The following is an 18059-nucleotide window of genomic DNA, read 5'->3' on the forward strand; positions in this document are numbered from 1 at the left end:
AGCTAAAGTGGCTATAAATTCATCGCCCCATTCACAAGCTGGTGCTAACAGCCTATATCACCAGTTTACCGGCGATAGCAGCCGCAGAAAACATAGCCACAGATGTCCCACAACTATCCCTAATCAGATGCAGAGTACGCGTTGCTGTGCCAAAAGCCGCGAGAACACCACCCGCAACATTCTCAATGACCAGCCAGATAGGCGATAAGATTCCCAAAAATGTGATAAGGCGCGTTAGCAGCATTAAATTAAAACCTGCTCTGACCGGGTGTAAAGTCGGCTGGCAGCCTGCACCACAAAAGGGAGCCCAGGCCAGAGCCACACCAGAATAACAACAGATGCCATGGAGCCAATGAACATGCAGCTTGGAGCCACAACACCCACCGCCACCACTCCCAGGACCCCCCCCTTCTGACAAACACTGAGGCAGCGCAGACAAAGACAATGACCCTCAGAAAACGCACCAACCTCACAGACCCAACACCAGATAATGTCATTGCCCCCTACAGGCTCAAAGGGACAACCATCATCCGCATCCTATTCACCATTGTCCACAGGCTCACAGTACCAACACAGCAGACAACCAATAGCCCACCTCAGACAAAGCTGCTGGTCGTGCTGCATGTTTTGGCCTCTGGTACCCTCCAACCAACAACCGCCTGAGTCGGAGGAGCCAGCCCAATCCAAGTCCCTCACAACGGTCATGGATGACAACATCAGCTTGGTACCCCACTATCTATACTTCCCCCACACTGCGCAGGAAAATCTTGAGACAAAGCACGTCATCTATGCCACAGCTGGCTTCCCACATGTGTTAGGGGGCCATTAACTGCACACATGTCCTACTTGTGCCCCCTAGCAACACTGCACACAATAACCACAAGAGAAAGCGCACGCATTCCATCAATGTCTAGGCAATAGCGGACCACCGAGGAATTTCGACCAACGTTGTTGCCAACCACCCAGTCGGTGTGCATGATCCCTGTGTGTAATAAGCAACTCCAAATACATACAAAACTATAGGACACAATGGACACCTATAGGACATAGGAAAGGTGAATTAAAGGAAAACAGTACAAAATTAATAAATCTGATTCATTTAATAACAATTATATTAAAAAGTAGACATCGACTGTCATACTGTCATGTATACACATTCAATAGTTAAAAGCAATTTAGACAATTTTACTATACTCAAAAACATTTAATTGACAAACAATAAAAAATATTAATAGTAATACTAAGTGGCAATGATAATGGTTCGACGCGCGTTTCGGCGTTACAAGGAAACGCCTTCTTCAGGAGCCACAATTTCCATCTAAAAAAATAATAAAGAATGCACATAATCAACATAACATATATCCCAATACTTTGTTTTTTTAAAAACCAAAGAACACAGGCATAGACTTCTTTCATTATATTAAAATACATAAAAACATAAGACTACTCATTAGTACTGAACCTTGAAACGATTTTCCCTATAATGTCAAAGTAATAAGATTATTACTTAACCTGGTACAAACTGATATTATTATATTTGAGCAGTTGTAAGGCAATTGACCCAAGCCCACTAAGTATTAGCTGGCAGTAGGCTAGGATCAACATATAACTATTAGTATCACAATGGTTGCGCAGAAGGCAATATTCTATTTGGACCTTCATTTCAGGGCGAGCATTCAATTTTAATTATCTTTAGTTTCTATCGAACTACAGGCTCGTCACTAGTGGCTTCTCTTAAAAAAAGATTAGGGTCCACTTGCCTGGTTCTATAGTAGCACATCAGGGAGTGTACTACACTCATGTTACAGGATGAAACTAGAATTACATTATTTTTATACCTAACCAGCCTCGCTTATTACTTAATTTTACAAGACTTAATGCTCTAGGTAATTTTCCTTACCAATGACGTGATTGCTGATCACTCGCATCAAACTTCTATTATGCTGTTGGTCAGGATCTAGCCAACCTTTGCGGTCAGTCAAAAAGAATCATAAATCTATGAAAAAGATGCATGTATGTGAGCACACTAACAGATAATTAATAAGTGACCACACATTGTTATTCAACCCCCACTCATCTTACCTAAGATGAATAATGCCGCATCCGTGTATAAGTTGGAGATGCTCGCGGCAGCGAATAGCGTTTCTACAATTGTTGGGATGGATGTTAACTACTTCTGATGTGGGCTTAACTGTATATTCTGGAAAGGAACGATTTGTCTGTCAAGAGTGCAGCAAAGTCAAATATAAACCTACGAAAATTACCGCTCATGCTATTTTTGCAGATGTGGAAATTTCAATTATGATTAAAACATAGCCATTAATATATGCGACTATGCAGAATGGAGTCACTTGCAAACTGAGCTCGTGGCAATAGACTATGCCAATTATGGACACAGGCTTTTTTGTTTCTATGTAATCCCAAAAAGAAGACTGTCTGTTATCACAGCCCCATTAGGTTCAAGGTTAACCATAAATCTTCACAGCATGCACACTCGTAGATTATACTATTGCTGTTTGCTCGATCTAAATGGAGCCTATAGAACTCGGTATTCCACTTATTACTCTTTTTTTAAAAGAAAAACTGTGTTACTGGACACATTTCAGAGTGGGAATACGCACTGTTAACATTCATTGGCGACTATCAGCTATTATATTTTGGCGAGATTGTTTTTACCAAACCACTAATAATAAATAGGGTTCCTTAGCTATTCTTACCCAAAGCACGTATCTACTTGGCTTAATCGCTCCAGTTGAATCAAAAAACCCCCCACGTTGCCGGCACTGCACCTTGTCGTGATGTCGAAAGGAAACAGACAACCCGCTCCCAATGGAGTCTGTTTAAAAAGCAATAAACATGAGCGAATTCATTAGTCATAATTCGTGGAAGCTGTTGTCAATTCCTATCCTTACTTGATTAATCAAACTAGTAAGATGTTTACCGTTTTTACTTTACACACTGCAGGGGTACGTCCGGGTGCTTCAAAACGCTACCGCTAGCAACCCGCCGACGGTTAAAATATCTAAGGGCCCGTTAGATGCAGGCGTTGTTCCTTTTCATGATGTGAAAGGGAACTCGAACAACCGCTCCAATCGGAGTCTGTATTCAACACAAAAAAACAAGTACGAAATCGTTAGTCTTCCTTAGTGGAGGCTGTTTCCTTTTTACCCTCACTATTAGATCGCTTAACTTAGTAGAATATTTACCGTTTCAGCTGAAGGATGGTGCAAAAATACGTCCGGGTGCTGCAGAAGGTAACAGCTCGCAACCCGCCGACGGTTCAAATATTATCGCAGGCAGCAAATTCCGACCCGCCTTTATACGTAAAGGATACGTAGCAATTCCCATTTGCGTCTTACGCTCCCTTGTATCTTAAAGGGGAACCAGCTCTCTTATTCTTTAAGCAGAACCTAGGCACTCTCTAAAGCCCATACAGGCTGCTTATTTGTTTGTATATTAGTGTCCAAGACAGCGGTAAGCGGAACCTAGGTACTCTCCACAGCCTATTAGGGCTGCCCACCTATCTATACATTAGTGTCCAAGATAGCGGTAGCAATTAAATAGTCGCCTGCTACGTTTACCAATCCTGAAAAGAATTTATCTTATTTAAAATTAAAAGTCAAACATCCCTCAAGGTTACTCATTCATATATTTATTTTATCATGCCGCAAATAACAAGAGACACTCATAAAATATTAAGTGCTGATCAGGTCAGTTTCCTAAATTTGGAGCAATAAAAACCTACAGTTACATTAATCCCTGACCATTACTAATGGAGTTCACAGTGGTTAACTATTGGTCTTGCGTTTCAACGTTTACTCAAAAAGGACTCACCTAAATTTTCTTTTTCTTTAATATTATATATAAAATTAAAAGTGAACATACACATTGTTCAAACTGAATTAGAGAGAGAATCATAATATCGCGTTCTCCCACGGGATTTCATTATTCAGTCCCTTCTTGAAAGTGTTAAGGACAAACACCCAATACACTTCTCTTTTCTTCCTAATCGCTTGTCCACCTTTGCTATCAGGTGTCCTAATCCTCTCCAAGATTCTCCAACTAAATTCATCAGGTTTGTGGTTCTGTTCCAAAAAATGTTTGACCAAAGGCGCTGTTAATTTGCTTGTTCTTATTGCGGATCTATGTTCGGTCAAACGTACCTGGATGGTTCTACAGGTCTCACCGACATAGCCCAAGCCACAAGGGCATTGAAGGAAATACACCACATTAGTGGTTTTACAATTCCATAGTTCACTCACCTTGGCCACAAAACCATTATGCGATAGCTCCACGCCACCAAGAATGCTCTTACACGATTTGCATGAAGAGCACTGGACTGTTCCATATACCGGGCAGGAGCCCAATAACGATCTTTGCTTAAGACCTGTGCCAGAATGGTTATTGCCAAACCTAGAATGTACAATCTTGTCCTTCAGATTCCTATTCCTCCTATGTGCGAACAAAGGTTTCACCAGTGACACATTGGAGGTAGGGTTACAGTTGAGAATGTGCCAGTTAGAGTTTACAATTTGTCTGACACGTTCGTTCATTGTCGAGTGCGTTGTCACACAGACAAGCTGGTCTGTCACTTTCTGTTCTTTTGGACTCAATAAAGCATCACGGTCAAAAAAACGCGCTCTCTTGTAAGAGTTCCTTATGAGCCTATGTGGGTATCCACGTTCAAGAAATTTTTTCCTCATAAGAGCTGCCTGTCTGTCAAAATCAGCCAAATTTGTGCAGTTCCTGCGAACCCTGAGGAATTGGGAGAACGGGATACTCTCACGCTGGCTCTTCGGATGAAAGCTGCTAAAATGTAATAATGTATTTCTGGCCGTGGGTTTTACGAATAGATCCACCTCTAGTTTATTGTTGTTTTCTCTTATTAGTAAATCTAGAAACTCAACCTGCTCAGTACTATATTGGGCGGTGAATTTCAAATTGTTGTCCGTTAAGTTGATCCATTCAAGGAATTCCAATAATGACTCTTCCCCATTGGTCCAGATAAAGAATATATCGTCAATATATCTGGACCAATGGGAAATAGATTCGAAGAATGGGGCCACTTCATTCTCAATAAATTTGTCTTCAAAAAAAGACATATAAATGTTAGCCACCGAAGGGGCAACAGAGGCCCCCCATGCTTACTCCCTTTAATTGGCGATATAAAAGGTCACCAAATTCAAAAATGTTCTCAGTCAACACAATAAACAAACAGTCAATCAAGAACTTTTTGGGGCAAGCTATTCCATGCTTGTCAATAAACCAATCCGTAGCCCTAATGGCATCATCAAGTGGGATGTTACTATATAAGGATGCAATGTCCATTGTAACCATTATATCTCTGCTGGGTACAAATTCAAGATTCTCCACTATATTGATCATATGGCTTGTATCTTTCACATATGACCTAATCATTGGTATACAGGGTCTTAGATAATAATCTATGAATTTGGATAAAGGTTCAGTTGGTGTGCCAATGGTAGACACAATTGGTCTATAGGGGGGGTTGCTAATGTCCTTGTGTATCTTTGGAAGACCATAGATACAGGCAGTTTTATTCTTATGGCTCTTCAAGAATTCAGACTCTTTAACATTGATGTCGCCGTTCGAAAGGGCTTCATTAGTTAAAATATGTATTTTTCTTATGACACTTTCGATAGGATTAGAATTGATCTTAGTATAGGTCGAGCTGTCGTTTAGCATAGAAATCATATTCCGTTCATAGTCATTGGAATTGAGAACAACAATGCCCCCTCCTTTATCACATCCCTTTATGATCAATTTTTTGTTCTCGGTGATTCTTTTCAAGGCTAAAGACTCTTCCCTATTTAAATTGTATACTGGTTTAGGGATAAATCCCAAAGATCTTTCCAGTTTTTGAAGGACTACTAACTCAAAAGCAGCCACTTCTGGACCCAATTGGTCAAGCCCTGGGCTGAAAGTGGAAGGTAGTGATATTTCTCTTTGCCTTAGGGAACCTTGGTCTATATTGTCCTGATCTTGAAAGAACTTTTTAAGTCTGATCTTTCTGAAAAAAGCTATAATGTCTTTGTACAAGTCAAAAATGTTAGCAGTTGCGTGCGGTACAAATGAAAGGCCCTTTGACAGCAAGGCCTCACTATAATGATCCAATTCGAAGGAAGACAAATTGAAGATAGGAATTACATTCCTTGGCCCCAATACTGTCTGTTCCGAGTCTCTCGGATAAATTGGGGTTCCTGTTGTTGGTGCTGTTGAGGATGCTGCTGATGTTGTGCCTGATGTTGATGCTGATTCATGAGGAAGTTCCCCCTGGTTTGTCCCTGACCTTGGAACCTCACTCTGGGGCGACCGCGTCGAGGCCCCCGGTTGGATAAAAAAGGCCGCCTTTGTGCTCTTGAACCAGCATATGAATTGAAACCTCCATCCGACTCATAATAGTTGCTATTAGAGCCCTCGCCTTCGGAGTCTGATGTATCTGTGAAATTGTTAACTCTCTGTTGGATATTCCTGGACTCGTCTATATAGTGATTCTGCTGATAAAAATCTTTATGTAGAAAAGGGTAAGCTACTTCCTCCGTATAGAATCTCTTATCTTTGTTCAATTTGTCTGTTTTCCGTTTGTTTAGATAACTGCTAAAGGACTCTATTTCTTTATTGTACTCTTCTATTTTTTTCAAGGCTTCATCTACCCCATTTAATTGCCTAAGTTTTTCCTCTAAATCGTCAATTTCGCTCTTTATAGCTGCTGCCAATTCTTTTGAAGTCTCCACGATCAGTATCATCAGATCGCGGGAACACCTGTTTGCTATCAGGCTCCACCTCTCTAAAAAAGGTCTGTGATGTGTAAAAAGACCGGGTATATTACGTACCCTAAGGCCAATTGGAATGACGCCTGTTTTTAGGTAGGATAACATGAACTCGCCATGGGCTTCCATGCGGATCAGTTTCTTCTTTAGCTCTATTAGTTTCCTACCTTCGTCATTTCCTCTGGTGTAAGAGTTGGTATTGCTAGGCGTAGCCGAAATACCGACCAACGTGGCAAAGTCCTCATCAGAGAAACCAAAGGTTTTCATATTGGCCATAGATGCCTGACCTGTGGGCGTGAACGAGATTTGTTTAGGATAGATTACCTGAAATTACAACTGCTCAAATATTTGACAATGATGCAAAAGACACAATGGTGAGCAACAAAACCCTGCACAGACAAGCTGTGGGAAAAACACTGTAAATATCAAGGGCCCCCTGCTATCAGAATGGATAGTTCTTGGGGCAGGGATAAGGACTGTGTGTAATAAGCAACTCCAAATACATACAAAACTATAGGACACAATGGACACCTATAGGACATAGGAAAGGTGAATTCAAGGAAAACAGTACAAAATTAATAAATCTGATTCATTTAATAACAATTATATTAAAAAGTAGACATCGACTGTCATACTGTCATGTATACACATTCAATAGTTAAAAGCAATTTAGACAATTTTACTATACTCAAAAACATTTAATTGACAAACAATAAAAAATATTAATAGTAATACTAAGTGGCAATGATAATGGTTCGACGCGCGTTTCGGCGTTACAAGGAAACGCCTTCTTCAGGAGCCACAATTTCCATCTAAAAAAATAATAAAGAATGCACATAATCAACATAACATATATCCCAATACTTTGTTTTTTTAAAAACCAAAGAACACAGGCATAGACTTCTTTCATTATATTAAAATACATAAAAACATAAGACTACTCATTAGTACTGAACCTTGAAACGATTTTCCCTATAATGTCAAAGTAATAAGATTATTACTTAACCTGGTACAAACTGATATTATTATATTTGAGCAGTTGTAAGGCAATTGACCCAAGCCCACTAAGTATTAGCTGGCAGTAGGCTAGGATCAACATATAACTATTAGTATCACAATGGTTGTGCAGAAGGCAATATTCTATTTGGACCTTCATTTCAGGGCGAGCATTCAATTTTAATTATCTTTAGTTTCTATCGAACTACAGGCTCGTCACTAGTGGCTTCTCTTAAAAAAAGATTAGGGTCCACTTGCCTGGTTCTATAGTAGCACATCAGGGAGTGTACTACACTCATGTTACAGGATGAAACTAGAATTACATTATTTTTATACCTAACCAGCCTCGCTTATTACTTAATTTTACAAGACTTAATGCTCTAGGTAATTTTCCTTACCAATGACGTGATTGCTGATCACTCGCATCAAACTTCTATTATGCTGTTGGTCAGGATCTAGCCAACCTTTGCGGTCAGTCAAAAAGAATCATAAATCTATGAAAAAGATGCATGTATGTGAGCACACTAACAGATAATTAATAAGTGACCACACATTGTTATTCAACCCCCACTCATCTTACCTAAGATGAATAATGCCGCATCCGTGTATAAGTTGGAGATGCTCGCGGCAGCGAATAGCGTTTCTACAATTGTTGGGATGGATGTTAACTACTTCTGATGTGGGCTTAACTGTATATTCTGGAAAGGAACGATTTGTCTGTCAAGAGTGCAGCAAAGTCAAATATAAACCTACGAAAATTACCGCTCATGCTATTTTTGCAGATGTGGAAATTTCAATTATGATTAAAACATAGCCATTAATATATGCGACTATGCAGAATGGAGTCACTTGCAAACTGAGCTCGTGGCAATAGACTATGCCAATTATGGACACAGGCTTTTTTGTTTCTATGTTATCCCAAAAAGAAGACTGTCTGTTATCACAGCCCCATTAGGTTCAAGGTTAACCATAAATCTTCACAGCATGCACACTCGTAGATTATACTATTGCTGTTTGCTCGATCTAAATGGAGCCTATAGAACTCGGTATTCCACTTATTACTCTTTTTTTAAAAGAAAAACTGTGTTACTGGACACATTTCAGAGTGGGAATACGCACTGTTAACATTCATTGGCGACTATCAGCTATTATATTTTGGCGAGATTGTTTTTACCAAACCACTAATAATAAATAGGGTTCCTTAGCTATTCTTACCCAAAGCACGTATCTACTTGGCTTAATCGCTCCAGTTGAATCAAAAAACCCCCCACGTTGCCGGCACTGCACCTTGTCGTGATGTCGAAAGGAAACAGACAACCCGCTCCCAGTGGAGTCTGTTTAAAAAGCAATAAACATGAGCGAATTCATTAGTCATAATTCGTGGAAGCTGTTGTCAATTCCTATCCTTACTTGATTAATCAAACTAGTAAGATGTTTACCGTTTTTAAATGATCCCTACATCTACCGACAGTCCACCACCAATGGAAATGCACTGCTCGTTGGCAAATAGCAAATGAACACGCCACACACCTCAACTCCACAATCATGCAACTCACAACACTGGGAATGGACACGTCACAAGCTCACATACAACATGCCACACAACATGCACACCCACCAGACATGCCAGCACAACTTACTGTGGGAACCTGGGCCAGCCATGTACATTAGCCATCAATGGCATGGCACCTCAGCCCCACAATAGCAGAATGTGGGAAGAGGTAGGGACCAGGCATGTCCTAAGGAGGCAAGTGACCGATGAATAAGAATGTACACAATGCCAAGTGTGGTGTGGACGTGCTGGCCAGACTGCAGTAAGCAGAGCACACACATATCCATGTCGACACACACCGCTGGAGTTTGGAGCAGAGTGGACAGTGGACGCAACCATGTCACTCAAGCCAGTGGAGAAGATCGTGAAAATGTAGCTTGTTACATCCCCTCGTAAGTGTGAGCGGAGTGGGCTGGCCCAGCGTACGCCAGGCCAGCGTAGGGGTATGAATAAAAGGCACGTAACTCTGGGTGTGGTCCTCTTCTGGAATGCCCAACATGTTGGCCAGGGCGGCAACTCTCACCCCACCACGAGCCCAATGATGTCGCCGTGAGCGGTGTTGCCTGTGAGCATGTGCGCCAGCTATACCCCAGGCCGCTGGTCCCCAAACCAGTCTTGCCCGCCCCAGCGCACCCAGGCCTCAATGCCCTCCTGCGACACCAGCATGTGTCGAAGAGGACCCACCACGTGCCAGTGCTATCTCCACGCCCGATGCCTGCAACCTTGGCAGCCTCCTCAGACCATCACGGCCTCTGCAACACAGGCCCACAGTACTCCTTTCTCGTTGACATATTCAACCGGCAGACAGAGTGGACAAGTAGGTCACACATTTGGAACTGAGTCTTGATTACACCATGGCAGAGAAAATTAAATATGGTTGAGTTTATATCACTATACTCCCTTCGATGTGGTGCCACCAAGTCAGTGCATAGCATTACAACCACACTTGTCTGTGGGCCCACGCGGACTACTGCCCTTCGGCCTACGCTGCCCTCGAGTAGGTCACACAATTGGAACGGAGTATCGATTTTTCAATGGCAGAGTACATATCATTGCACGCAAGGAGATGTGTAAGAGGATGACATGTGTCAGTCAGGAGGAAAAAGGATCATTGTTACAGAGGTGATCGAACACTACAGACAACTGCCCTGGTGTCACTAACTCTGTGCATCGCGAGCCAATTACACGTGGCCGTGGGCCACTGCTGACTGCTGCCTCCGGCCTACACTGTGGTCGAGTAGGTCACACATTTGGGACTGAGTCTTTATATGGCAATTGCTGAGTTCATATCATAGTAACGGCATCATCGCATCCTGCATCTCCTCTCAGCCCCGGTGCCACTAAATCTGTTTCTCGACATTCATTGACACTCTCTGGTTGAACTTTGGTGGCATCTGAGTCTATGGAGTAGGGGGTAGTTTGATCCTCATCGAGCTGATACTGAATTGGTGGTGGAAACGAGACTATAGCATTCCACTTCTCTATTAGTTGCTTCCGGATAGCTACTGCCCTCTGAATCATGCCCTAGAGGACACCTTCCACTGTCCCCCCTGACACTCCACCACATTCCTCTTGGACACCGTTGAGGATCAACTCATTCTACATGGCCCTACCTCAGTGGACCACAAGTCACCGTCCCTTGGTGGTGTGCCTGTGCTGGACTCTGTGCATCCGGGCCACTAACTTTATGCAGATCAAGTCAGCCCTGTCTGATTGAATATTGGATGGCCTCTGAGATGATGGCCTTGGGGTCGTCAATGCCATGTGTCTGTGGCCCTGCACTGTCCGCTGTATCCACCCTCAACTGCGGGCCACCTGGGCTCACACATCAAATCGAGTCTTGACTGGCCCAGACGTCGCATCACCACAGGAGGCACACGCTACCATCGCCAGGACCACCTCCAACTGCCATCTGCCAGTCGAAACATTGGTACTGCCAGACTAACGGAGTTGCTCACACCTGTCGTGGATGTCATCATCTCCATGATACCCTGCTCAGCACTCCAGGTGCCACTGACTCAGTGCACCACAATCCATGGACCGTTAGTGATTGAGTTTTATGCTGTGGAGAGGTTGCGCAGCAATGTCGCCTCAGGCAGTGTGGGAGACCTGGGACGATGATGAGGAAGATGATGCAGGTGTAACATTCCCCACTGAAGCTGCATCAGGTATATGGCGAAGTGACACAATCCTAGACAATCTGTACACATGAGCGCACTCAGCTCTAGTGCCCCAACCTCAGTGCACTGCAACTCACGGACACTTCTGTTTGCATATTGGGTGACCTTTGTACTTGCTCCGGCTACCTCAATGTTGCACATCAGTTGTCTCTGTTATGCTGGTATTTTCAGTTTCCGTTTTAATGGTGTACACTGTTCAAGTAGTTGCCAACACCAACCACTCTGTGCGGGCTGATTGACACTCACCCCACACACATCCAGCACAGGCGTCACTGCACATGTGGCCCTGCCAATAAAGGGGCCAGGCGCACGTGCCCGTAGCCAGTTCCACATACTATCTGTGTGTGTCTGTGTGGTCATGCTGTATGCATGAAGGCTCTGGGTCCTACAACATTACATTGTGCTGTGTACAGCGGATGCAGACATGTCACCGCAGGCAGCAGGTAAAAGCTTGGATATGTAGCTTTGTCGTCTCCCACTCTAAGCGTAAGAGGAGTGGACTGGGCGTCGTATGCAGAGCTAACGGGGGTGTGTGAATGATAATTGCGTGCCTCTGAGCGTGGTTCTGTACTGGAAATGTGCATATGCATGTGTCTCTGTAGCAGTGTGGGTCTCCACATATGTGGGTGTCTCATACCCACATACATGGGTATTAGACACCCACGTATGTGATCTAGTTCATCTTCCTTGGGTTCAGACCCCACCCGCACTTGCTCGGCCACCTCCTTTTGGCATTCAGAAACTTGACATTGGAATGGCATGTGTGGCGCGGTGAAGTGTCGTGAGCCAGCCGTGCTTGCGGGTGCTTCCTGCTGTGTGATCTGTGCAGGGGCTGGGTTCACCTCTGTGTAGCTTGGCTGCCCTGGTGGTGGGTTGCCTGGGATGTACATGAGCTGTTGTAGAGCGTCGGTGTCGAAGGTGTGGTGATTCGCTCCTGCATCACTGATGAGTTGTCTGGTCTGCTCTGCCGAAGGTGTTGTTTGTCCCTCTGCAATGTGAAGGGGAGATGCATGTTGACATTGTGTCAACATGTATGTTGATGACATGTTCGTGTTACATGCAGACTGTATGTAGGACAATGTAAATTGTGACTGTTTGGGGAAGCTGGATTTTGATGGTGGACAGCAGATATTTGGACTACATGACTGATGTAAGGTTGTATGCGTACATTCCCATCTCACAGTTTCCGGCTCTGTTAGATGTAGTTGGCCTGTTTCTGCGCATGTACGGAGCCAGTTGTGTCCTTTGTTCTGCAGTGTCGGGGTTGCACATTTTACCATATTGTCGTCAATGTGGATATGCTGTTCTTGCTATGTGTGGGTGCTGCCGTGTGCCACGGGGGTCAGGGACATGATCCAGGGTCATTGTGGGTGTGCAATGTGCTACACATCGCTGTGCATGTGTGCTATTGTGCCCATCTCCCCCATCACCCCAGACCCTGGTTGTTACTAGCACTGTTGATGTTGTGTCAGGTCAACTCGAGCTGTGTCTGGACTCCCATCTCCTTGCTCCATCTCCACACTGATCACTGTGGCCTAACTTTCCTCCAGCTCCGCCTGTTGCCAATGCTGTCTTCCTGTTGGCAGCAGGTTTATCCTTGATTTGGTTTTCACATCATGCCAGCACCTCCTGGCCTCCTCCATTGACCTCCTCGACACTCTGACTACATTCACGGTAGTCCAATGGCCGGTCAGTTGATGGTAGTGTTCTGTCACCTCTGTGACACAGATTTTCCTGCAGACTGCACCCCTTATTCCTCTACCCCTTCTCCTTGGCATTCCCGACCCCGTTGCTCCTTGCTGGTGGTCTGTGGGGCTTTAGGGGTTCGTGTTGGCCTCTGCGCGCGGTCTGGGTGCATCCATGTTGCTACGCACTTTGGATTGTTTTTTATGTGTTCTTATTGTTGTTTTTATAGTGCATTTTCCCGCCAGACGCGTGGGATTTGAAGGTCTGCCCTTGGTTTTTGCTGCTTTTTGTATCGCAATTGGCCTCATTACAACTGTTTTTGCGTTCGCGTTTCGCATTTTTGCGGCATCGCGTTGACTTTATCGTGGACATTTGACATGTTGTCGGTGGCCTATCGCATTGTGCCTCCTTGTTGTGAATACTTAGTTAACACAGCATCATTTTCCCACGATAGACTGCGATGTTGAAAGTTGCGTTTTGCCATGTTTATCACACGTTCTTGAGAATATCACCCAAAGTATATAGCATGAATGGGAGAGGTGTTGTGTACATAGAGGTCAAGAGTAGTGCAGGAAATGTAGGTGTGGATGTAAGAGGATGAAAAAAAAAATTGGGGGAGGGAGCAAAGAGGTGTAAAGATAGAATCTACCGCCTGTTCAACTTTCTTATAAACAATATGATTCTACCCTTCAAATTGAAATTATTATTTTTTGTTTATTTTTCTAGTGATTCTGAAAAAAGGTGTGATAGTGATCCATGAAATGTCATGGAAAATAACTAGGTGTTTTTAAAATACCCCTCACACACTTTGAATCCCATGTCATGTCATGCTTCATCGTAGGGTTCTTCTCGTCCCTCTACGGGACGAGCGTGCTGCAACCTACGGATACGTGGGGCCACTGTTTTTGTGAAAATGGGCTATGTGTAGTGTAGGTGTGAGAGTGGTAGGACCTGTGAAAGCTTAAAAGTAAAAAATTCCCTGGCTAGTGGAAAAACATATTTTATTCATTTCCCTAGCTGGAAACATAAAAAATGGGGATGTGTCGGGGGTATACTTTAATGCAATGCCCCCTAATGAGTCAACATGTTTCGTAAGCAGTTCCTACTGCTTACTCGTCAGGATCTAATTAACCCTGGGCGTAGTGTGCGGAGTGGGGCTCCGCGGAGCTACGCGAAGTGGGCACAGAACTACGCCCACCCGCGCACTCCGCATAGCCCCACTACGCGCCGCCCGCCTCCCTCCCGCCCTCCCTAAATACTTAAATAAAAGGATAGAAAGCTTTTAAAAACACTTACCTTGTCTGCCGCGTCCCCGGGGCTCCCTCTCGCCGTCCCGCGATTCGCGCCGCCACCGATTCAGATACTAATGCGCATGCGCGGGCGCCCGCGCATTTCTCATGAGAAATGCGCATGCGCGGCCGCCCGCGCATGCGCATTAGTATCTGAAATGGCGGCGCAAATCGCGGGACGGCGAGAGGGAGCCCCGGGGACGCGGCAGACAAGGTAAGTGTTTTTAAAAGCTTACTATCCTTTTATTTAAGTATTTAGGGAGGGCGGGAGGGAGGCGGGTGGCGGCTGGCTACGCACCGTCTGCGGAGCGCGCGTAGTGCCGCCTGGCTACGCCCGATACGCAAAATGCGTAGGAGACGGCACTACGCGCACTCCGTGCACTCCGTGCACGGAGCGTAGCTGGCCGCCCACCCTTAGATCTAATGTGATAGCTACTGAACTCAAATTATATTACTTCATTTATATATGTTGTATGCCTATCTTTCAAAACAAACATGCAAAAATAAGCATGTCTGAAAAAAGGGGTAAAATTGCCCCTAGTAGTTTCAAAACCAATTTGGTATCTATAATGATAGAAGAACATAGAGCAAACAACCCATTAGATTGTCTTTTCAAACACATCACCATAATGGGGAATCACAGTGTTAGGCAAATTGCTGTGATATATTTTTCTCGAGATTCTGGTGCACAGCTCTTGTTTGTGATAGCCGGCAATTGTGCTGCCCACTTGGTTGTAACTTAATGTTAGTTTACTGAAACATACACTTAAAAGACACACAAATACGATCTCACACACACACATATGTAATTGTCCGTTTTCTTAGTAAGTTGTTCTGTTTACTATAAACTTCAAGTGCAACTAAGGGGCATATGAGGATAACGTCACTCATACATTCAAAAGTGCAGATACGTAAAGGGAAACAAATCGGCTCGTCATATCTACACCCAGTATGGATGGCATGCTTTTATCGTCATGGCAATAAAAAGTGAAAAAGAGGTTCAGTTAAAAAGCACTATGTACATACGCTATTTAGAATGATCATCATGCTTCATGAGCTTGCACTGAAGGGGAGGTTGCCTTGAAATATTCACTGCGGGTTAATTAAGAGGTCACATGGCATTAGTGTTTTGCCGATCCCACCGTGTTTTACCAAAGTGAGATCAGAAAATACTTCTTAATATTAAATAAATGAGCCGCGTTTAAAGACCTGCTCGAGTGTTACTGACATGAAAAAGGTTATGCCCTCGCCTGTAAATACCTCCGTACAGCTCCGTGGAACGTTGTGAATGCCTTCAGGCAGAGTTTTTATCTGATTGTAATTGAAGGAAAAACTGCGAAACGGTTTTCAAAACAACTAGAAGGCTTCGGATTCAAAGATGGCAGCCTTTTCTGTGCCGATGCTGTGCTGAAAAAACAACCACTTCCTGGATCGGTAAAAAATGCCTGATCTACCCTTAAAAGCTGGTATATACCATGTTACGAATGACTGTTACAACAAAGGTACTGTGACTGTCAGGCATTGTTGTAGTACCAAAAATGACTGGTTATTTTTCCCACATAGAGCTTTTAGGAATATACACTGGTGATATTCCTGTTGTCACTGTTATGGGGGTGATTCAAATTATTGCTATTGTACAAAGACCAATTTTAGGAAGATGAGAAAAAATTATACACATATATATTGTAATGCTGTCTACGTTCTAGCCTATGCACGTACCGCGCATCCCCACATCCGCAGGCCAGGCGTGGCCTGCGGGGCTAAATAAAAGGGGGGCGTGCGCTCGTGCACGTCACTTCCGACTGAGTCGCTGTTCCTGAGTCGCTGTTGGTGCGCGACCTGCCCCTGCGCACGCGACAGAGTGATACCTAGGCCCTCTTAGGGGCCCCCACACGCACAACACTACATTGGCGACGAGCGGAGGGGGCCCAACCCTCGCCCGTACACCGGAGCCTTGTCGGAGCTGTCCGCTCCTGTCCGCAGTGCTGACCGTGTGATCGCTGGCTGCTGCTCTTGCCTCCTCGGAGCCAGCGCGCTCCCCTCGCCCTCATTGCCTGGGCCTGATCCCTCGCCCCCCCTGCTGCCCCACGGGAGGAGAAGATGTCGTTTGCCGCTGGCTGCTGCACCGGCTGCCCTGCCGCGTGCGACAGGTTGCCGATCCTCACGCATTTCGCGTGGTCCGCGGTTCCTACCGCACCCTGCCGTATCTCACGCATTTCGCGTGAGCTATAGAAAACGCCCTGTCATATCTCACGCATCTTGCGTGCAACGCATTTCTGTCCTGCACTGCCCTGGAGACTCCTGTTCTGCGCCTGGTCTGGTGGTCCTCGACGTGCAGGTGGTCCTTGCTGTTGCTCGAGGGGGACAACGTCTTTCACGCCACCGACGGCCGCTGGACCCGCGCTTCCACCGAAGTAAGCCGCGCTGCTGCCACGTGGGTGCCGCAAATTGGCGGGAAAGAAGGGTGGGGCCCAGGAGAAGATACGCACGTCACTGCGGCCTGTGAGGGGACTGATCAAGCTCCGAACACACTCTCACCTCCCATATAGACTTATTCGTCATGGGGGACGGCGAGCCGCCAGCGCCCGTCATCAATATTCTATTCCAGCACGCCGCAACTGGGGTGCTGCCGCCTTTCAGTGAGGCAATTGACCCGCCCACAGCATCACCACGGTGGAAAATCTGGCTCGAGAGACTGGAAAACTACTTCGTGGACACGAGGGAGACAGACAACGCTGTGAAAAGGTCACTACTGCTTCACTACGAGGGGGATGAAATCTTTCGTCTCTTCAAACACCTCCCCAACACGGGTGCAGCCGACAGCTATGACGACGCTGTTGCCGCCCTCAACGGCCATTTCGACCCCCAGTTGAACGTGGACTTCGAGGTGTTCAAATTGGGGCAAGCACGCCAACGGGACGGGAAGTCAATGGACCAATTCCACACCCGCGTCAGGGAGCTAGCCAGCTCCACTGATGAGGACCAACCGAGGGCCATAAGAAGACAGATTATTCAAGGGTGGCGGGACAAGACACTGAGAGGACTAATCCTACGCAAGCCAGGGATCTCACTTGAAGACATCCTCACCCTGGCCAGATCCCACGAGCTCTCAAACGTCAGAGCGACAGCCATGGAACAGGCCCTACACAAAGCCCCTATAAAGACTGAAACAATCAAGGTGGAACGCGCAGACGCCGTGCGACCCCGACCACGTGGCCCGATGCAAAAGGGATCCGGGAGAAACTCACCCCAAGCCCGATGTGGGTACTGCAGCCATGAACCACACGCAGCCAAGGACTGCCCGGCCCAGGGCCAAACATGCGCGAGCTGTGGAATCCCAAACCACTTCGCGTCGGTCTGCCGCAGGAAAAACCAGCCCAAGAATCGCAAGAAATCATGGACGCCCACCAAGGCCGTCCGCCAGCTATCACTAGCCGATCCGCCCCTGGCGCAAAAAGAAAAACACCTACCCACGATATACGATGACTCGGACTCGGAGGATGAAGAAGCCTACGTCATCTCCTTCGCGCGGGAACTCAAGCGAAGACGACGACCACAACCCACA

The 18059-nt window shown here is 45.4% G+C and overlaps 1 protein-coding gene and 2 long non-coding RNA genes across 5 annotated transcripts in view; all 3 read right to left on the reverse strand.

Moving 5' to 3' along the window:
- The window catches only part of SNTG2 (syntrophin gamma 2), a 1262328-nt gene that overhangs the window by 698085 nt on the left and 546184 nt on the right, over positions 1-18059 (reverse strand). The window lies entirely within an intron of this gene.
- LOC144762650 (uncharacterized) lies at positions 1097-3640 on the reverse strand. 2 transcript variants are annotated; one of them, XR_013596118.1, is made up of 5 exons: positions 2942-3640; positions 2718-2836; positions 2083-2200; positions 1901-1996; positions 1097-1318 (listed from the first exon to the last, which is right to left on the reverse strand). It is a non-coding gene; the product is annotated as an uncharacterized LOC144762650 (long non-coding RNA). The 2 variants fall into 2 exon arrangements; XR_013596117.1 differs by having other exon boundaries at positions 2718-3640.
- On the reverse strand, positions 7346-9113 carry LOC144762651 (uncharacterized). 2 transcript variants are annotated; one of them, XR_013596120.1, is made up of 4 exons: positions 9003-9113; positions 8368-8485; positions 8186-8281; positions 7346-7603 (listed from the first exon to the last, which is right to left on the reverse strand). It is a non-coding gene; the product is annotated as an uncharacterized LOC144762651 (long non-coding RNA). The 2 variants fall into 2 exon arrangements; XR_013596119.1 differs by lacking the exon at positions 9003-9113 and having other exon boundaries at positions 8368-8686.

Source organism: Lissotriton helveticus, chromosome 6, assembly GCF_964261635.1.
Source record: "Lissotriton helveticus chromosome 6, aLisHel1.1, whole genome shotgun sequence".
Classification (NCBI taxonomy): domain Eukaryota; kingdom Metazoa; phylum Chordata; class Amphibia; order Caudata; family Salamandridae; genus Lissotriton; species Lissotriton helveticus.